Source organism: Acinonyx jubatus, chromosome B1 (genome assembly GCF_027475565.1).
Source record: "Acinonyx jubatus isolate Ajub_Pintada_27869175 chromosome B1, VMU_Ajub_asm_v1.0, whole genome shotgun sequence".
Lineage (NCBI taxonomy): Eukaryota > Metazoa > Chordata > Mammalia > Carnivora > Felidae > Acinonyx > Acinonyx jubatus.
Window position 1 is genome coordinate 3,114,657 of NC_069382.1, and position 23,411 is coordinate 3,138,067.

General features: G+C 39.1%; 1 protein-coding gene across 3 annotated transcripts in view; it reads right to left on the reverse strand.

Annotated features, from left to right (window-relative positions):
• The window catches only part of CSMD1 (CUB and Sushi multiple domains 1), a 1,996,605-nt gene that overhangs the window by 805,341 nt on the left and 1,167,853 nt on the right, over nt 1-23,411 (reverse strand). The window lies entirely within an intron of this gene.

Genomic DNA, 23,411 nt, shown 5'->3' on the forward strand with positions numbered 1-23,411 from the left:
CATAGCTGCCCCTCGATCTCCCTGGTTTGGTGGGAAGTGTGAACGGTGCCCCGTGGCCCTGCGTATGTAGTATTTAAGATGTGACGAGGATAGAAAGGCACAGGTAACCTCCCAAGGAGGGGGAGTAACCCGCACTTGGGAAAGATGGTAGGACTACAGGGCAGAGGGAAGGGTGCGCGTCAGAAGAATGGCCCTGAAGTGACCTGGAGACCCCTCGTCCTGGCTTGGGGTTCGCTACTCAGGTGCACTAAGGCAGGTGCGAACTAGGCAAACACCAGCATCCTGCCTTTGCCGAGCGAAAACGCCGTAAGACGTGATGCGCATGTAAGAGACTCAGTCTACCGACTGATACAGGCAGAAAGGTGTGCATTGCCAAATGTCAGACGGCCTGGGGAGGAGGCAATGTGGGTGTCCTGCGGTGACATAAACAGCCACCAAGGGCACGAACAGGTTGGACCCAACAGTCTCTAGGCACAAAGATGAGCGGGTGCAGGGAGTTTGGGGGATGACTTCTGGGAGATGGGGTCAGGTGTCCAGTGTTCAGTTCTGGAGATGGAGACCTGAACTCTGGTGGAGTTGGGTCCCGTTCCACAGATGCAGGCTGCTTCCTGGGCCTTGGTGGAGGAGGGCTCCTTGTCACCTGGTCTAGATAAGCAACTGGAATAACTGAGGTAAATATGGCATTTGCCCCGGGTCTCTGTAAAGATTAGGATCATGCATGCAAAGGACTCTGTGTGGGTCTCAGGTACCTACGCACCTCACTAGAGGTAGCTCGCCAGCCCCACGTTCCCTCGGACACATTAAAACGCTGTCTGTTCTGCCATCTTCAGCTTGTTGCTGTCGCTTGGTTAATTACACGCCCAGGAACACACACAGGTAAACCACTCTTGAATGAGAGCCTTGAAAGAAGGAATGAAGGGAACTTGTATACTGGATCTTTGTTCTAACAAATCTTACAGTTTCAGTCCATTCTGTAAAACGTAAACCTACCCTCTGTGGTAGTTATTAGACTGATCACATTTCCCCTTCTATTCAAGACACGACTTGTAGCTTTTAACTATATGGCTTGGTCCTCAAGTTAGGTAGCTAGTTATTGATTTCCTCTTTCATCCATATATTCACTGTCAAGACAGAACACCAACCAGCTGTCTTACCCATCCTCACTATTTAATAGGAAAAAGAAAAGACAAAAAATTAAAAAAAAATGGTTGCCGTAACTTACTAGAAAAAAGTGAACGGTAAAAGGACAGTAAAAGAGCACGTCTATGTCAACATCTTAACAGGAACAATTCAAGAGTCTGGCCGGCTACATCTCTATGCGTGCATGTGTCCCACGGGAACATAACCTTGCCGTGTATTGCACAAGAGCAACAGTTGGCAGCGAAATTCAGAATTAGAGTCCTCAAAAATGTGTCTGGTGCCACAGAGATTGTAATTTCTCAAAACCAAATTGGAATAACTGCTTAAAGATGAATCGATAGGTTAGTAACGAGGGGCCATTCATAATATTAAACAGACCACATCCTTCTGGATGTGGAGCCATAATCAGAGTCAGGAATCTTCACTTTGGATACATTTGTACCATCAGAGGGATCCCTGAGGCTTCATGGTGCGAGAACCATTCTGACAGAATGGCTTTGAGAAGAACTATTTTCTACTCGATTTTCCTTGCATCCGTTTCCAAATCCTGACTTCAAGGTGGAGGCGTGGACAGCACAGACTACACGGTATTTTTCAGTGGCTCCTGTCCCTCTACCCCCTGCTCCCCAGGACTAAGGGGGCCGTTTGCAGACTGAAGTGTACTCCTTAGAGGGTGTTCCCCCATCACACTACACTCAAAATGTTAACATCCCACATATGTGTGTGTGCACACAAAATTAAATCAGTTAAATTGAAAATGTTTCTCTCAAAAAAGAAAAAAAAACCTGAGCTAAGCAATGGTAAAGTGAAATATGTGGGAAGTTTTGTATTCCATTAAAAGGACAGGAGTGCCAACCCCCTCGGGCTCAGCTAGTCTTTTTTAACTGTTCCCATTTAAAATGTATTCATAAAAAAATACGTTTGTACGTACTTACAAATGATGTTCAAAACTGGGGCTAAAGATTTGAATGAGGAATAAAGACTTAGTGAGGCTCAAATTGACGCAGTTACGAAGCAACTTCTTAATGTATCTTTGGTGTATTCATAAACATATATGGAATAGTTTAATCCTTCCTTGGATGAAAGCTCATGAATTTTTTAAAATAGTTTCTTGTTTTTCAAAAGTACTGCTAGGTTATTTGGGGGAAATTTGTCTGACTAATGTGGCGAGAGATGATTATAAAATTTCTCTCCATTTTATCATTTTAATTACGCTTCCAGATATGAGGGAAACCTGAATTAATCTTGTTTTGAGGTTACTTGTAAATACTATTTACAACTTGATTTTTCTACAATAAATGTTCTTCGTTCAAATTCACTAATAAAAGGGTAGTTATATATTAAAATAAAATAAAAAACTTAGAGAATTTGAGGGAAACCTAGTGAGCAGAATCTGTGCATCAGCATAGAAGCCCTGAATGCAGACTGTCTCATTTACTGCTCCGTAGAACCTAGAACAGGACCTAGTATATGTAGTAGATGCTGTGTTTTGTTATGAGGTAAAGAAATAAATGAAGGGATGATGTCATTATCATGTTGATAGTGGCATCTAAATACTTCTGTTTCTTGATTACTGTGCTTCCACTGTCCTGTTCTCCACTGTCTTTTGCGTTACTGTAGACCTCCTCCTCTAGTTTTCCAGCTCCCTCTCAGATCTGTCAGCACCTATGATTGTGTGTGTTAGCCCTTCTTGTCTAGCTCTGCACAGAACTGGCCCAGCACCCGGCATGGGGTCCAGAAAAGTGTGTGTCCTTCATCTGTACACCCAGGTTTAGATCAGCAAAATCAGCTTAGACGCTGTGAAATCCACATGAGAGGAGTTACTACCACCCTGATTTGTGGATGAATGAATTTTGTCTTTTCCCCAAATGGAGTCTCGAGGCACCAATGCTATTGACCAAGAGTTCTGCATCTAAGCCTAACCATTGACTGGGTTAAAGGGCTGAAGTATGGGGTAGAAATATTATTCAATCACATTGACCAAAGCAATATGCTTTGGATGTGCCGACAAGTAGACCCGGAGCATGTCTGACTTGGGAAAGGAGAGAAATAGCCAGCACCCAGGGGACCACACTAAAGTGGGCGATGTCGTACTCGCAAACTGTACGAGTTGGGCTGTCCAACTAGAGACAAAAGCTTCTTGTTCAGTCAGAAGTCCCAACGTGATAGTTGGCTTGTCCTAAGTATACTCAGTCAGCCATGCCGTTAGCTTTAACCTGACCAATGCTAGTATAACTTTTGGGATAACTTCTTAGTAACTTTATAGACTTTGAGCTATACTAACACCTGCATGACCACATTGCCCACACTTATTTTTGAGGGAGGGAGATGAACTTTAGTTATAATGCTCCTATCCCAAAGAGACGGGACCCTCCACTTCCCAGAAGTGCCTCTCTTTCTTCCCTTTCTCCCCACTTTCTCTCCTAACTTTGTCTCCTGCCTTTTCCCATGGAAATGGATAGATCAGCCTCTTCTATACTTATCAATGCCCTGTCTTTATCCAACACACATTCTCAGAGGAAGAACTTAACACATATCTGAATTAGTAAATTCTGATTGCCCCAAACCTTGATCACAACAGAGAAAATTATGAGGCCTTGTGGACAAAGAAAGCCCGAGTCATCATTGTATTATTATTTTTTTAATTTTTAGCAGATCTCCTGAAATATAAAAGGTGATCCATATGAAGCTGATCAAATAAAAGGAAAAAAATCAAGAGCTTTAAAACGAAGTGGGAAATGGCATGAGTTTAACTTCAGAAAAAAAACATATTTGAGCCATTTTCACATTTACTTTCACAGAGTAATTCTAAGACTTGGAAACCTGTTTTTCTTGTCTACCCTATGCATTCATGACCTGCCTAGAATGTAGCTACACAAAAGAATGAAATCAAACCTCGGAGACTCTGGAGACCATTTTTCCATAATGTTTGAAAGGACATATGTCAATTTCCCTGTTCTTACACTACTCTTTAAAAGCAATGGTGAAAATTAAACTATATGATTGAATCGATGCTTTCTTCAGGTGCTTAAATTTTGAGCACTCTGCATTAAGAATGGAGAGATTATGGGATTTTTAAATGGAAAAAACTGGTAGAAAATTCTGGGTGGATCTTTAACATTTTAGATGAAAGAGATTTCTTAATCAGAGACTATGCACATTATTTAATTATTCAGGATATAGGTGTGTGTGAGAGAGAGAGCGAGAAAACACATGTGGTTTGTAGTGCCACAACATGAAATATGTTGACAAGGTTTGGTGTTAGAGTCTTGGAGCATTCTTCCAAAAGAATTTACAGTAATAAAAGCATAAAATTCATGACCAAAGTTTTGAACATTAATCCTGATTCTTCCACTGAGGTAACTGATGCCGTTGTGATTAATCTCTTTGGGCTTTAACTTCTTTATTTGTAAAACATAAATAATCTCTTCTTACATCTCACGCTCTGCTGTTAGGAAAGCATGTGAATCCCTGCGTGTAAAAGTACTTTCAGTACAAAAACTAAAAAGTATATTGGATGTTTCAGTTAATTGAACAATCATGCGGTTGCACGGCAATATATAAACAAAATCCTTAAGAAAAATACCCTGCAGGGTCACCTGACTGGCTCAGTTGGTTAAGCATCTGACTCTTGATTTCAGCTCAGGTCATGATCTCAAAAAGTTTCTTAGTTTGAACCCTGCATTGGTCTCTGACAGCACAGAGCCTGCTTGGAATTCTCTCCCTCTCCCCCCCTCCCCCCTCCCCCCCTCCTCCCCTCTCCCCCTCTCCCCCTCTCCTCCTCCCCACTTGCGTGCACATGTGATTGCTCTCTCTCAAACATTTTATTTTTAAATTAATAGAATACCCTGCAAATACAGGTGCTGACAATCTTCAGAGTAAGGTGAATTTAGGGTACTAAAATGTTGTAAGCTCCAGGAAAGGTGACCTTTGGGTTCTAGAGAAAGACCACATCTGAATTAGGAGAAGAGACCATTACTCCAGGAGAGGATAATGAAAGGCAAGTGGGAGAATGTTAGCGGAAAATGGAAATGATGCATAAAACGAAAATACCGGGAGAAGCAAAGTTAGCTCCGCTGGTAGAGGCCCCTAAGTGAGCGAATGATACCCGTGAGAGTCTAATTTGGTCTAGATGGCAAGAGTGAGTCATGATGGTCTCGGGAGTGGAAGCTGGCGTATTAGGTAAGTTAAGGCAGTGACCTGGCATAATTTAGAAAAGAGGAGAGCCCCCTTCTGATGGGACAGGTACAAGGCCATAAGACATTGGATAAACTACATAGCAGGGAAATTAGAGTCTTTGGGGGGAGGAAACTTAGATTTAGCAAGTGGGGAAAGGCACATGGAATGATAGTATAGATTCATGATGTCTGAACTGACATAAACACACGCATCCCTAAATAGGCTATGAAGGCATACTGCAGAGATTGGCTTCCAAGGAGCCATGGAATCCTGGAAATGCAGACATGCTGGGTGCTGAAATTTCCACTGCAGACCTTAGACTCAGCCACACATTTATACACACGTGGCCTCCTAGATCAAATTTGTCATTAAATTCACCTAGAAGGATAAGAAGAAAGGGTATTGAATGGGCCAGTGGAACCATTGGGAGATATCCTTTGGCAAATTTCTTGCAGCAGACAGAACTATTCCTTGTTCCTCCAGGTAACAAGAGGGCTATGATATACCCAAGGGGACAAGGTTCAGGGAGGTGGGCAGGAGATCACTTGGCTTTACAAACCAATGCCCCCTCTCACCCATTCCCATGTAATCCCTGGATAAGATTCACTTCAAAAATCCTCCCAAGGGGTATGCCCAGGTTAAAGGCACATCCCTCAGAGAAGTCCAAAGCGCTGGCTTCCCAACAGTCATTGATGGATTCTGATCTGCAATCAGAACAGATGCTTGACTGTGCTCGTTGAGGGACAGGCGCAGAGTATATTAAAGGAACCAAAGGCCGTGTGGTAGAGTGGGGCGGTTTGCCATATACATAGCTGCTGATCAGAGGCGTTAATTGTTGCAATGTGACATGGGCCTGCTTTCTCCATTCGTGCTGCCTGGGTTCAAATTTGGACTTTGCTATTACAAAGTGCTGCACTTAGGCCAGCTTACAAAGCTTGGTGATTTCACTCACCTGATTTCATCTAATTTCACGCCCCTTTTGTTTTTTTTTTTAAATTTTTTTTTTCAACGTTTATTTATTTTTGGGACAGAGAGAGACAGAGCATGAACGGGGGAGGGGCAGAGAGAGAGGGAGACACAGAATTGCAAACAGGCTCCAGGCTCCGAGCCATCAGCCCAGAGCCCGACGCGGGGCTCAAACTCACTGACCGCGAGATCGTGACCTGGCTGAAGTCGGACGCTTAACCGACTGCGCCACCCAGGCGCCCCTCACGCCCCTTTTGTAAAAAACATAACTACTTTACAGAATTGTCATTACAATGAAAGGAATATAAAAATCAGTTTCTCTTATTTGCACCCATGATCTGTAACCCAGCATTCTCGCTAATCATCACTTAGGACTTTCACATCATTAACAACATACTTGAAAAATTATTTCTGGTATCCTTGGTGAATCCAGAACACCAGAGTATTTTATGTACAAGGTGCTTTGCCTGAAAGAATTTGCAAGTATATTCTATTTTCTCCTGAAATGAACACCTGCATTCAAATTTTTAAATGCTGTATTTAGTGACACACATCCATTGACTCAGTTGGACAATTTTTCATATCATAGTATAAATATTTAAACTACTTTATACTAGTTGTGGGACAGTTCTTAAGACCTTTGTGTTCCTTGACAGTTGTCCAGAGGACAGAGTTCTCAGAACAGGTAATTAATGCCCGAGTGGGCTGGCGAGCACAGAAAGCCAGTAGCTGGAGACATGATTGTTCTGATGTGGTCATTCCTTTGTGAAAATCTTAGCTGAATCCCTCAACTTGCCAAATGAGCATTTCAATATGTATTCTAGGATTTTAATTCAGATTAAAATCAACCAAGAGACCCACATGAAGCTTTTCCTGTCCCCTCTCCAGGGGGTCAAGTTGCATTACACTCCCAGAACTGATTTATGACAATGTGCACTCATACTGCCAACCAGTAAAGCTTGCCCAAATTCGCCATCCAGAATTTTCAGTGGGGCTTTGTTACATAGGCAGGATTGATTGCTCAAATGACTGAACTCAGTCTCCAGGTCAGCTGATAGCATGTGGCCCAAAGTCCCCACTGCGTATCACAATGTTGGTCTTTCTGGCATGGCTGGGACCCTACCCTTAAATTGTCAGGTGTGGTCAGCCCCACGAAAACCAAGAGATTTCTTCTATCTATAATGAATATTACCTCCCAGAAACCAAACACAAAAGCCAGATCTTTCTTTATCTATGGCCACAATTCTTACTACAAACTTATAAATAAATCATGATATGTCCAAAGATAGTTTTTTAAAATCTTATTTCTGGACCTAAAATGTTATAGAGAAAAAGAATCCTAAAAATAGGAGACATGTTGGACACCATGGATAGATGCTGAAGGAAAAGTAGGAAGATCCAAATGTGTCTCTGAATGACTGATATTTAAGAAGCTGAATGGTGTGTTTTGCTCATTTGCTGAGGATTTCAGCAAGTATTTCGAGAGGCTGTTTCCAGCACTGTGCTAAGACTTTGAATTAAGACAGCTATGATCACTATTCATAGAACTTAGAGTCTATTGTGTGCACATAGGAGGTAGATATTTATTAAATCACACAAGTAAAAGTTCCATTATAATGTCTTTAAGGGGAAGGTTCATGATTTCCAAAGGTTTTAAGTAGAAGGGATTGACGTAGTCCTTATTTCTGCTGCTTCTACCTAACCTGGCCCGATGACCTCCCAATCCATTTGTAAACTCTGAATTTACCTAGTAAAATGAACCTGATCCCACTGGAATGCTCTGCTGAAAATGTGCCACAGATGTCACCTGATTTCCCAAGAACATAAGGAGATGGCTTCAATAATTTTAATCTCTTAATATGTGCAGGATCATAACATACAAAGTAGTATTGAAGATATCATGTTAACTGATCAACTATTCTATTTGGGGTATAGCAAGCGAGTCCCTATTAAGACTATAAAGACAACACTGAAGGTCTAGAAATGGATAATTTTTAAAATAGATGTATAAGCATTTAGCAAAAACTAAAAAATTGAGTATTCTTTTAGTTAATTTATGCATATTGAACACTATACTCTAAACGTCTATTTATAATTAAGTAGACCTTCAATTCCTACCAGTGGTTAGAATTATTATATAAAGATAAATTAGTATTGATATTCTGCTGAAACAAAGCAAAAGATCAAGCTGATGAAAAAGGTAAGCCATAATATAATACAGAGTGCATTTTAAATCACTGTTGTAAAATCAAGGTCAAGCATGGAATATTCTAAACATTCTTCTGAAAAAGAACCTTTTGAAGTTTGTATTCATATTAATGAAATCCTGAGGGTTTGATAAAGTCCACCCTGATTCTGTGGACTATATTAGAGAAAAACATTGCCTAACTTTTACTTTGAATTATGAGTTTAGAGAATAGAGATATTTAGGGTGTTAAAAAAAAATCACTCCATTGGCAAAACCCTCAGTTTCTATCTTTGATGAAAGAAAGCTAAGATTGAAGTGATTTGACTAAGTTATAAAATGCAATTTGACAGTCATAAATTAGATCTTCCCAGAGGCAAGCGCAGTTGACCCTGAACAACACGGGGGTTAGGGACCATGCTATATTCATCAACAGATCTGTAAAAGGGACCCAAGCAGTTCAAACTCATGTTGTTCAAGGGTCAACTAACCAGTTGTATGTATTAAAATATAATCACTCGTTTCTCCAAGAATGAACACAAATGCAGAACAATTTCTTACAGAGAAGTCAATAGGTTTTAAAATGTAATTTAAGCGTTAGTGGATTGGCTACGAGCCAAAGTCTGACCATTTTTAAAGACTGAAGAAATCTGCTTTATACCAGATAACCTCTCATTTAATGAAGGTGACTAGATATTTTATAAAAGAATAAGCTATTTTCTCCTGAGTTCTCATTTCAACTTGGGACAAATGCTGAGTTATTTTCCCTGTACCGTCTTTCTCAACATTTGTATCCTTAGAGTCCATGTTAAACACTGTCTTTATGAAGGAATTCTCACACAAGATGCTCGCAGGTCATGAAGACTCTAAGAGATTGATTAAAATCCCATTCAGGCTTGTCACACATTAGTTCCCACTCTTATTTCTATCTCCGTCTTTCCTCACTGGGAAGCTCAATGATACATCTGACAGAGGACCAGGATGTCAGGTGTAGGTGGTGTCTGAAATTTGCCAGTGGTGTCATCTTTGACAAGTCACATACCACTTCTGGACCTGGACGTCTTCATACATAGAAGCAGGGTGTTCTCTGACTTGCTATCATGTATTCATGGACTTGCTACTTCAAATACAAGACAATCTCTTAAACATGAGCTTTTGCTAATTTTCTTTGGTTTAATTTGCTCTGACCTTCTCAGCTTGCTAATTAGAAAAATTTTCTTGACATTAAAGACCCAGCTTACTTATTACCCCTTTTTTGAAAAATTTCTCTACTACCTAGGTTGAATCAGTGACCTCCTCCTGTATGGTTTCAGCACATTGTTCATGAAGCTTATATAATCCCATCATTTTACTCTTAGACAACCTTGAGACAGGTATTATGGGCTTTTTTTTTTTTTTTTTCTGGTCATTTTAAAATTTTTCCTGCACAAAGCAAAGCACAGGAAACCGAAGCTCTCAAACTTTTCTGGTCATTTCCATGCCTTTATCACATACTTTTATCCACGCAAGTAGATTCCCTAATACGATCTCATTCTTCATAACTGTCAGTAGAGCTAGGCTATGTGGCAGTGACACATGTCCTTCAACTTCTAGTAGTGTTTATCTGGGATGGTTGGCCACCATGGGCCAGCTTGGGTATTGTTCCCTGCTGTCTTCACTCTGGCCTGCAGCCTATATCTGACAAGTGCTCAGTTTCCACCTAGACGGAAAGGACGCATGGTGAACCAGACACTGGCCTTGCAATATGGTGCCGGGAAACCTTCTGTCCTTTCCACCTATATTTCAATAACCAGTAGGAATTCCTGAGTTTATCAGCCGGAAATTTCTTCTCCTGATGTCGGAATGGCCATCTTAGAGACAGGACATGGGATAGATGGCAAGTTAGAGTACAATGACCATACTCCCCATGCAACATGATTTGGGAAATCTTGAAATCAGTGGTGTGGTTAAATTACATCTAGTCTTTCAGGACTCCTCTTCCTTACAAACTCCGGGTTACTAGGGTAGCCTGTTGATGGCATGATGATGGAAGTGATGTAAAAGTTAGAGAATGTTTCTCTAGATACCAGAGAAAATAGAAAGGATCAGATGAAATACACCAGTAATGAAACTACTAAATATGCCTCTGAGATCCAGTATTTAGCTCACCTGTACATATTTAGTGGTGCAAATAAAAATGCAAATGAAACCATGTTCCCAAAGTGCCATAATAAACGTATGCAGGCTCTAAGTCAGTGGAGGCAATAGGAACCCCCACAAGTAAGAATTGTATGGAAAGTCCAATCTCACTCAAAGTTAGTACACTAGCACTTAATACTGTATGATTCATTAGAATGAAATCCTGGTGACAGAAAATGGTTCCATTATTTGGTAAGTGACTGTTAAGATAAATGAAATCAGGATAATTATGTTCATGTTTCAAGCAGTAAACTATCATAAGAATTAGCATACTTAGTCATCTGGCATTGTACCAACTAGAACTTGATTGATCAATTTTTCTGTTAAACTCATTAACACCTACAAAGGCAAAATGGCAGTTAGAAAATAAGTTTCTCAGCACATGAGACTCTTCAATGTCATAACCAGTACATACCTCTATCAAAATATTTCCAAGATCTGATTTTTTAACTTTATACTATACACCTTTGTATTCTTTAGCAAGTTAAGGGTTAGGATATAATTGCATTTTCCTCTGAAAAAGTGTGTGTACTTATATATACCTATGACATATATATGTGTCCTGGGCTTTAAATCGTAAAGGAAGATTTTAGTATAGAATATGAAAAAATCTGTTACTACTTTTGCATTATAGAAGACTTGGCCACATTCACTAGCTTTTATAATTTTTTCTTACTAAAAATCATACCAATTACCAAAATTTTGAAAAAAGAAATTACACTAAAAATTTTTAAATATAGTTTTAACAGGAGAAAATAACTACTTGTTATCTTGGGATGTTTCAATTTCTCTCTGTATATGTGTGTTGACTTGTAAATATGTGAGTTTATGCATGTATGGCTGCATGTGATTTATAGATGTATTTTCTCATTGAATATGACACTTTCTAATTGAGGTATAATTGACATATAACACAATTTGATATTTCTATATATTGCAAAATTATTACCAAAATATATCTACTTAACATTCATCATCATCTATAGTTACAGAATTTTTTCTTGTGAAGATAACTTTTAAGATTTACTTCTAGCAACTTCCAAGTATACAATACAGCATTATTGACCACACATATCATGCTGTAGATTATATCCCCATGAAACATTTTTTTAAATAAGTGGAAGTTGGTATCTTTAGACCCTCTTCGTTTGTTTTACCCATTCCTCAACCTCCGTCTCTGGCAATCTGCCAACCACCAATCTGTTCCCTGTACCTATGGGGGTTTTTGTTTTTAGATCCACATATAAGTGAGATCATCTGCATTTGTCTTTCACCGTTTGACTTATTTCACTTAGCATAAAGCCCTCGTGTTGTTACAAATAGCAAGGTTTCCCTTTTATGGCTGAATAATATTCCATTAGGTATATATACCATTTCTTCTCTATTCACCGGTCAACGGACACTTAGGTTGTTTCTATATCTTTGCTATTGTAGATAATGCTGCAATGAACATGGGAATGCATGTATCTTTTCAACTTAGCATTTAGTTTTCTTTGGATATCCAGAGATGGAAATTTTGGATCATGGCATAGTTTTAACTTTTGGAGGAAACTCCATACTATTGTGAATAGTGACTTCACCAATTTATATGTCAGCCAACCATGCTTAAGGGTTCCCCTTTCTCCAAATACTAATCAGCATTTGTTATTTCCTGTCTCTTTGATATTAGCCATTCCAATAGGTGTGAAGTGGTATCTCATTGTGTTTTTTTATTTTTTTTCTGCATCTATTGAGGTGATCATATAATTCTTTTTTTTTTTCAACGTTTTTTATTTATTTTTGGGACAGAGACAGAGCATGAACGGGGGAGGGGCAGAGAGAGAGGGAGACACAGAATCGGAAACAGGCTCCAGGCTCTGAGCCATCAGCCCAGAGCCTGACGCGGGGCTCGAACTCACGGACCGCGAGATCATGACCTGGCTGAAGTCGGACGCTTAACCGACTGCGCCACCCAGGCGCCCCATGGTGATCATATAATTCTTACTCATTTTGTTAATGTGGCGTATCACTTTGCTTGATTTGTGGATGCTAAACCACTCCTGCATCACTGGGATAAATCCTGCTTAACCATGGTATGGTGATGCTTTCCATGTAGTCTTGAGTTAAGTTTGCTAAAGTTTTGTTGAGGATTTTTGTATCATGTTTACAGGAATGTTGGTTTGTAATTTGCTTGTGATGTCCTTGTCTCCTTTTGGAGTCAGAATAAGGTAGGCCTTGTAAAAAGAATTTAGAATTGTTCTCCCTTCTATTTTTGGCGGGGGGGGGGGGGAGAATTTGAGAAGGATTGGTGGTGTTAATTCTTTGGATGTTTCATAGAACTCACGTCTGACTCAGTCTTGTCCTTGTTTGTTGGGAGGTTTTTGATTAGTGATTCAATCTCTTAGTAATCGGTTCACATTTTCTATTTATGATTTAGTTGCAGATTTGAATGTTTCTAGGGATTTATCCATTTCTTTTGGGTGTTCAATTTGTTAGTATATAACTGTAGTAGCCTCTTACAATGTTTTGTATTTCTGTGGTATCCATTGCGGTGTCTCCTCTTCCATTTCTGACTTCACTTGAATTCTCTCTGTGTCTCTCCTCATGAGTCTAGCTAAACTTCGGCCAATTTTATCTTTTCAAATAAGCAGCTCTTAGTTTCATTGATTTTTTTTTTTTCTATTTTAGTCTCCATTTTTTTTTCTGCTGATTTTTGTTATTTCCTTCCTTCTACTAACTTGGGCTTCATTTTTTCCCCCTTATTCCTTGAGGTGTAAACACCTCTTGTTTGAGATGTTTCTTTGTTGAGGTAGGTAGGCATTTATTACTATGAGCATCCCTCTTAGAACTATTTTCTGCTCAATTCAATAAAATTTGTTATGTTGTAGTTTCATTTTCATTTGTCCCAAAGTATTGGTTTTCTTTTAATTTTCTTCATTGACTCATTGGTTGTCAATGAGCCTCCACCCATTTGTATTTTTTTAATTGAATATCATTTTTAACACTCATATTAAAAATGTTTTGTAAAAACTATAATATCTATGTAATTTTTCATCCTGTAAATGAATCAAAATTTATTAATTTACTATTTTTATTACTTTGATATAATTGCTTTTTCACTTTTTGACCTTGAGTCAAGGTCACTTGACTTGAGTTTTTCACTTGAATTTTGACCTCTGTCATGGCACCACTTAATATCTCCTAGTTTCCCTCTCTAGAGTCTCTCTTAGTTTTTAATTCTTTCCCCAATCCTTGTATATATCCTCTCTCCCTCTCTCCCCCCCCCATTCTATATTGTAAAGCCTGATAATCTGGCTGATAAACTTAGAAGTCTCCTTGGGAGTAAGAGTTGTAGTGGAGGAAGACAGAAAAGACAGATAAACAAAGGCAAAACTACTGATAACATTGTGCTGTTCAGTGATTATGCCTTCTTTATTTGTACATAAAAATGCATACAAATAAAAGTTGTGCCAACTAATTTTGAAGGTTTGCTATTTGGATAGTCTTCCATATTGGCATTTAAAACCCCTGGAAACGTAAGATTTTAAGTTAATTTATTATCTGCAATTTTAAAGCAAATTAAGTTATTCAAAGGGAAAAACGATTACAACAAAAAGGAAAATTACAGCAAAAGTTTCAATGCACACTAAAATTTAATTTTATAAGGATTATTGATAGAATGTTTTGGAGTTTAACATATGAGCCTTTGAAGAAAGTTTCAAATGTTCCCAAAGTATTAGCATGGTCTTCACTTCCAATTTTTGTTTTATTAAGGGAATTTCATAGTTTTTACTTATGCTTATTAATAATAAAAAATAGTTGATATTTGACCGGGAAGATATCAACAAAGATGTAAACATGAGAATAATAAGTCTTTTCTCTGAAAAGGAGCAAATGAGTAAGAAGTAAACAAATTCAATTACTCTTTTTATAATATAACCAAATTATTTGCTCATTGAGTGAAACGGGGGTCACTACTACATTTGGCATAGACAAAGGCATAATTTATTACACTGCAAAAAATACAATGCTGATTTCTTTCTATTGTTAAGCACAGCATGCTGACACTTTATTAGCTACTCAAAATTATAAAATTACATGGTTTGTAGAACCAATAGAATTGTGATCAAGTTTCAGAAAGAGGTACTTCTCAAGGTTTCTGAGGCTCATCCAACTGCATTGCTTTACAATCTCCCAGACTAGGAGACAATAACCCTGAATGGCCAAGACCATTACTCATGATGTCAAGGATTTCTTTTTGATAAGTGATCTCTAGTTCATTTTTCCTCCTACCTCCCATGTATACTGATTTGACCGTCTGCTATTTATCAGTCACTCATACTAATGCTTGAGAAATACCCATGAACAAAATAGCCTTGCCATCATGGAGCTGACATTTTCCTAATAGAAGATGGAAAATAAATATTTCAAATAAATTATATAGCATGGGATAAAAGTAATATACGTGAGGTGAAAAGTATTAAGCCCACAGCGGAGAGTTTACAAAGACCAGTGACTTAGTTGTGCGCTTCAGGGCTGAGTTCTCAAAAGGAAGAACTAGTGAAGAGGGTGTGACCACCTGTTGCAAATGCTACTGATGATAGATCAAGAATGATGAGCATTGGATTGAACAATGTGGAGATAATCGATGCTTCGGAGGAGAACAGTTGGAGATGCATGGCAAGGTTGAGTGCCTGGTGGACTGGTTTTCAAAGGACAGGAAGAGGAGTTGCAAAACGCAGAACACGCTTTTGGAGGGGCGCCTGTGTGGGTTAGTCGTCTGAGTCTTTGATCTCACGGTTTGTGAGCTGGAGCTCCACATCAGGTTCTGTGCTGACAGCATGGAGCTTCTTTGGGATTCTCTGTCTCCCTCTATTTTTGCCCCTCCCTGTGTCTCTCTCTCAAAATAAACATTGGAAAAAAAAATCCTTTGGAGAGTTGTGCTATAAAGGCATATAAAAAATGGGACATTATCTGGCAAGGGAAATGGGATCAAGAGATACTGTTTTAATGGGATCGAGAAAGAGAGAGACATAAAGCCTACTTGGATGTTGAAGACAATGACCCAGGTGACAGGCACAAATACTAATGGCTTAGAAAGAGGAGAAGGGCTGCTGAATGGTGTAAGCAAGAGAGGATGTGAATCTAGTGCACAAATGACGTGGAGGGACACTGATACCATCCCCCCTTCATACTTCCATTACTCAGGATTTCTTTGCCACTGTCATAAATTCACCTAGACCTCCTGTTTCTTTTTATTGCTGTCCATCACCTTGATAAGTGAGGAGACTTTGCTCACCAGTATTCTAATCCTCCCGAGGCAAATTTCGTGTTCTCTATTCCATTCCCCATCTTTCTTCATTTCCTGAGACCACGTATGTTTTTCTGTAATTCTTTGTCAGTTGTGACTTCTTCCATCTGAATTTTATCTACTTCCTGCTTGCTCCTGGGGACACTGAAGCCCTCCAGCCCTCTCAATGTAATGGTGGGTCTTTGCTGTGATTCTCCACCCACCAGACTGGAGGAGGGGGGCATGTATTGTTCTTGCTCTACATTACTGACCTCAGACCAGTCTTCATCTCTATAAACCCCCATCTTTGCTTCTTGAGCCTCCAGCTTAGAGCATTCACTGACATCCCCTGGTTGTTGCCACCAACAATGCTTGACCCATTCTATCTGTTTTCAGTTATTTTAACCTGATTTAGCCATATTCTCTATACTTCTACTTGATTCTTAATGATTTCAACATATGCGTAGATGGCTTTTCCGACAACCTATACGTTCAGTGTCTTGAACTACTATTCTTCAATAATCTTCAGTTGTCCACAGTCATTCTCAACACTGTCCTAGAGAACTTTTCTCTACCAGTGCCTGCAATCCATCCATAGTCGAAGTTTTATGCATTTTTCTCTTTGGTCTGCTATCTTTCCAGCTCAATTCTTCTTACACACCAACCCTTCAATATTTTGACTCCCCCAGTGTCTCTGGCCCACTGGCCTAACCAGATTTTTATGGTCCTTTTCACCATCCTCCAACAACTTTCTGTCTTCATTCTTTTATGTTGAAATATCATGTTCATCATTCTGATTGTTTCCTTGTACATTTCCTTTTGCTGCCCACTCGGCTCTTTCTTCTCTACTTATGTTTTTTTTTTTTTTTATTTTTAATTTTATTGCATCCAAGTTAGTTAGCATATAGTGCAATAATTTCAGGAGTAGATTCCTTAATGCCCCTTACCCATTTAGCCCCTTCCCCCTCCCACACCCCCTCCAGTAACCCTCTGTTTGTTCTCCATATTTAAGAGTCTCTTATGCTTTGTCCACCTCCCTGTTTTTATATTATTTTTGTTTCCCTTCCCTTATGTTCATCTGTTTTGTCTCTTAAAGCCCTCCTATGAGTGAAGTCATATGATGATTGTCTTTCTCTGATTAATTTCACTTAGGATAATACCTTCCAGTTCCATCCACATAGTTGCAAATGGCAAGATTTCATTCTTTGTGGTTGCCAAATAATACTCCATTGTGTGTGTATGTATGTATATGTGTGTGTATATATATGTATGTGTATGTATATATGTATATATAAGTATATGTATATATGTATGTATATGTATATATGTATGTATGTATATGTGTGTGTATATGTGTATATATATATATATATGTATGTATATGTGTATATATATACACACACACACCACATCTTTATCCATTTATCCATCGATGGACATTTGGGCTCTTTCCAGACTTTGGCTATTGTAAATAGTGCTGTTATAAACATTGGGGTGAATGTGTCCCTTCGAAACAGCACACCTGTATCCCCTGGATAAATGCCTAGTAGTGCAATTGGTTGGCCATAGGGTAGTTCTATTCCTAGTTTTTTAGGAACCTCCAGACTGTTTTCTAGAGTGGCTGCACCAGCTTGCATTCCCAACTCTATGCTTTGATCTTATTTTTCTTCTTCCCTTTTTTCTTTCTTTCTCACTATTGCATAAAGCCTAATTATACTTGGCGCAGGGCAAGTACAGTGGCCAAACTCCCCTTCTTTGGCCTATAATAAATGGTGCCTAATCATAGTTTAAAGTACTAACTTTTCAGGGTCTGACAAAAGTTTAGGTCTCTGGAACCAGTTTTCTTTTTCCTTTTTTTCTTTCTTCCCTTTGAGATAATTTGTCAGAGTGTACAAATGAGTATCTGAAAAATCAATTGCATTAGACATGTTGATTCAAAAAAGATAACCACATACAGTTAAACAGTTTTGGTAGTTGGGCATAAATTTGGAACTTTAATTTTTTCTATGCCTCTGTGATAACTATGAGAAGAATCAAACTTGAAGAGATTTCAGGGCTGTGATATATACCATTGTCAAGAAATGTCATTTCAAATGTTCTGCTTTGTAAAATAATTACCAGGTTTATTTTTTGAAAAATGATATAGTACATTATGTCATGAACTGGTTCCTCAGAAATCTTAATGTCAGTGGAAAACAATTCATCTTTAATAAAAATCCATAATTTTACCTACATATTTAAATTATCTTCCCATGTTAATTTCTATAAATTTAATACCAGTGAAACAAATATAATCAAGTTGAAACACACCCTTCCTTTTTACTATGCTCACGTGTTCTTTCAGAAGAAACAGCAGTTTCTATTTCTTTTTGAATAGAAACCTATTTTCTTTGAAAACGATATAAATGATCAAATAAACTCAGAAGTCAAAGAAAGGAGATACCTAAAGGAGAATCACCACTACATATCCTTCAAATCTAGAGTCTCTTTGACCTAAATTTTATGATACATGAGCTTTTAGCTTTTAATAAGTTTTGGGATCAGTTTTATTTGGCCTTTTTTTAAAATATGAAATGTATTGTCAAATTGGTTTCCATACAACACCCAGTGCTCCTCCCTACAGATGCCCTCCTCAATGCCCATCATCTACCCTCCCCTCTCTCCCCTCCCTCCCACTCCCCACCACCCCTTAGTTTATTCTCAGTTTTTTTTTTATTCTTGGTTTTTTTTTTTTTTTCCCTCAGTTTTTTAGAGTCTCTTACGGTTTGGCTCCCTCCCTCTTTTTTTTTTTTTTTTTTCCTTCCCCATGGTCTTCTGTTAAGTTTCTCAGGATCCACATAAGAGTGAAAACCTATGGTATCTGTCTTTCTCTGTATGACTTATTTCACTTAGCATAACACTCTCCAGTTCCATCCATGTTGCTACAAAAGGCCATATTTCATTCTTTCTCATTGCCACGTAGTATTCCACTGTGTATATAAACCACACTTTCTTTATCTGTTCATCAGTTGATGGACATTTAGGCTGTTTCCATAATTTGTCTATTGTTGAAAGTGCTGCTATAAACATTGGGGTACAAGTGTCCCTATGCATCAGCACTCCTGTATCTCTTGGGTCAATTCCTAGCAGTGCTATTGCTGGGTCATCAGGTAGATTTATTTTTAATTTTTTGAGGAACCTCCACACTGTTTTCCAGAGCAGCTGCACCAGTTTGCATTCCCAACAGTGCAGGAAGGTTTCTGTTTCTCCACATCCTCTCCAGCATCTATAGTCTCCTGATTTGTTCATTTTAGCCACTCTAACTGGTGTGAGGTGATATCTGAGTATGGTTTTGATTTGTATTTCCCTGATGAGGAGCGACATTGAGCATATTTTCATGTGCCTGTTGGCCATCTGGATGTATTCTTTAGAGAAGTGTCCATTCATGTTTTCTGCCCATTTCTTCACCGGATTATTTGTTTTTCGGGTGTGGAGTTCGGTGAGCTCTTTATAGATTTTGGATACTAGCCCTTTGTCTGATATGTCATTTGCAAATATCTTTTCCCAGTCCGTCGGTTGTCTTTTAGTTTTGTTGATTATTTCCTTTGTAGAGCAGAAGCTTTTATTTTCATGAGGTCCCCATAGTTCATTTTTGCTTTTAATTCCCTTGCCTTTGGGGATGTGTCAAGTAAGAAATTGCTGCGGTTGAGGTCAGAGAGGTCTTTTCCTTCTTTCTCCTCTAGGGTTTTGATGGTTTCCTGTCTTTTACAACCTGTTAAATCACACTTACAGGATGTACATGAGTGTGAATTTGAAATAGTACTTCAGCGGCAAATGTTTAGATGCACAGAGAAACAGTGCGACCAACAGGACAGTAAGACATTGAACCAATATGGAGTGCACTTAGTACAAAACTGATTCTGTCATGAGACTTAAACATTGATTCTTCATTCCAAATTTATCAATATTGTTATAGGGTATAATCTTTTGTAACATTAACTCTTTCAAAAAAATATTCCTTGTAAATAGTTTTACCAAAGCTTCAGAAAATTTGAATTTGATTTTAAATCCTGTTTCCTATCCAGACCCTCATGTCCCCAATTCACAACTGCACCAAAATGGACCTCCCACTGGAGGCTTTTCCTCTTAAACCAGGCAGAATGTGTGCGGACAGTCTCGGGAATCCCATTTTGTTTTCCTGATGGAGCATTAAATGAAGTCACTTGCATCACAGATACAAATACCTGCCAGAATCATCCTTCCAACCCTTGAGCTATATATTTACTTATTTGACTGCTTACAATGTGGATGTAGGTAAGACTATAGATCACCATGCCCAGCATGGTTGTGTTAAAGTCATTGTGCAGTGACTCGCCCGCTTGTACCTCCTTTCTTTGACTTCTGAGTTTATAGTCTTCTGATCTGTTCTGCCTCTTTGAACTTTACTTCCCATAGTGTCTTTCCAAGCCTCCCATGTGCGTTGTCTCTCTGCCCACACACCGTCCTGTGTATTTCTGAGCTGGTGCCTGTGTTTTGTAAATTTTTCCCTCCTTTTCTCATCAACCATTCCCAGGCTGACTCCTCCTTTAAATTAATCTCTCATTTCTAAAGAAACCCTCGCTTTCCTTATCTAGGCTTCCCTGACCCTGACCTCGCCCTCAGGTATCGTACCCATTCAGCTAGTAAATGTGATCAGTGCTGAGGGTCAAAACTATACACACCACTACTCTTTATGTTCAGGGAGAGTAGAGAGTAGAGGAGAACCTTAATTATTAAAGTCTGTTATCATATGATCGCTGCGATTGTTAATTCCTGTTGAAATAAAGGCAATCACCGTTACATATCAGGATGCCAAATCATAGTTTTGTAGAGAATGGGGATGAGGGAAAAAATACCTAAAAGTTGAATAAAACAAATCCTTAAGTTTCGGATAGGCATCAGGTCTAGGAGGAGTGGGGGAAAACTACAAGTGGAAGTGAAAGTTTCTAGAATTGGTCCCACTGAACACAAATTTTAAATTGCAATATAGAAAAAGCACCATGTAAAGACACGGAGAAAATGGTAACCAGCCTGGCTGGTGATCTGTCTTAGTCTGAAGCATCTGTGAGGCCCACTTAGTGTGTCTCCCTAATATTTGCCAAGTTCATGAAGCTCCTGAGTCAGAGAAACTAGAAAACGAAATTCCAAAACCAAAAACAAAAGCGAAATTTAAAAATTTCAGTAAAAAAAAAAGAACGGCAATGCAAAGTGGACCAGAGTGAATGGAAGGATGACAGAGCAGTTTTCAGTTCATAACACGCAAAGCAACACAGTAAATCCTAAAGTGAATGTACCCTTCAGAGAGACCAGAAAGCTGCCATCTTTGTTTTGGTGTTCATGTGAGCCTAAGCAGAGAACTTTGTGGAAAATTCTGGCATTTGGCAACTGAGGTGATTACACAGTGTGTGCAGTGAGGTGGCCTAGAAAGGCTGTAGTTATGTCTTGGTTATAGTTATGTAGCTGTGAGTTATGTTCAGAATTGTTGTTGCCTTCATAAGGGGTTGAACTAAATGTGAGTCATTTAATACTGTTTTCTCCTTTTGAACAGCGTTTTGCGTATTTCCATTTCTGCCTTATCTAAATTTTAGTAAAAGGGATTCTGGTTAAAAAATAGTCTTCAAAAATTAGAGCACATATTGCATTCAGAACAGCTAGCTGTAAATAGTAAATTTAAAAAATTCAGATATAGAGTGAGCTGTCCTCTCTAATGTCACTTTATTAGGTGTAATACAAAGTTTATTTATAAAACTTCGATCAATTTACTAAAAAAAAAAAAAAAAAAACTGGATCCCATGAAATTTTCAGTAACCTGATTTTTTCTATTAATGATTTGGTCACCGATTCCTGTGTATGTGTGTGTGTGTGTGTGTGTGTGTGTGTGTGTGTGTGAGATTTCCCCCAACACATGTCCAAACAATGCTCTGAGGTCAGCTGAGGTGTTAGAGTTCAACTCCATTCTGATCATCTCTACCAGTTGATGATATCAGATCCCACAGGTGAAGGGCTCAGTTCTAAGAGACTCCTCCCCATGACTGCAGGTGGCAGTTTTCAAGTGCAAATTGTCACCTGTGCTTCTGACCCACAGACACACTGTAGATTAGAGGTTCCAATAATCCCTTCCTTGGTTTTGATCCATTTGCTAGAGAAGCTTACAGAACTCAAACATCTTACTGACTAGATTACCAGTTTATTATAAAAAGAACTCAGGAACAGCCCCATGGAAGAGATACATACTCAGGGAAGGGTATGGGGGAAGGGTTGGACTTCCATGAGCTCTCCAGGAGCACCACACTCCCAGCGCATGCTCACCACCCACCATGTGCTCACCACCCACCATGTGCTCACCACCCACCATGTGCTCACCACCCACCATGTGCTCACCACCCACCATGTGCTCACCAGCCCAGATGCTCTCTGAACTCTGTCCTGTGTGTATCTGTGTGTTTAATGGAGGATTCACTACATAGGCGTCCATTGGCAATTGATCCAACCTCGGGTCCCCTCCCCCCTCCCCAGAAGTCGGGGGAGAGAGCTGACAACCCAACTAACCTCCTGGTTGGTTCTACTGGCAACCAGCTCCTAAGGTGCTTTCCAAAAGCTGCCTCATTAACATAAGACACCACTGTTGCTCTTGCTACGTGGGGAATCTCCAGGGTTTCAGGAGCTCTGTGCCAGAAATGGGACAAAGACCAAATATTTACATAGTTTTTAGTATGACTTACAATCTCACACCCCCTAGTCCTCTTTTCACCGTCTCTGGAAGGATAAAGCCCTATCACACACTAGAACCAGACAGATGTCATTTGGGGACAAGGTTTTGGGTTTTGTTTTGATTTTGATTGTTTTTAGAATCTTGCTAGCTACTTAACACATCTTTATATTGAAAATTAGACAAACTCATTGGAGTAGATCACCTTAAAGTGATTTATTGTTTATATTTTGTAATTTACATTTACACTCCTTGAAATGCAGATGTGTTTGGGACATTATGGTGCTGTTCTCTGCTTTCAAGTATCTGCAGGAGAATCTTCCCCACAACAGACTTAAGAGCTGAACTCTTCGCCTGACAGCACATGCTTTGAGTTTAAGTTTATTTATTTTTTATTTTTGAGAGAGACACAGAAAGATCGCAAGTTGGGGAGGGACAGAGAGAGAGAGAGGGAGACACAGAATCCAAAGTAGGCTCCAGGGTCCCAGCTGTCAAAACAGAGCCCAATGAGGGGCTCAAACTCACAAACTGAGATCATGACCTGGACTGAAGTTGGATGCTTAACCGACTGAGCCACCCAAGTGCCACTCACCTGTCAGGCTATTGCTTGAAATTATTGTATTTTCTTGATAGTCGTGACCCTCACACTTTAATTTTTAGTGTGCTTGTCTTCTCAACTGGTTTCTTTCCCGTGGTTACAACCTCATTGCATACATGGGAGTCAATTTTTGCAATAGAATAGGTAGCATACATCACTGTTTGCTATT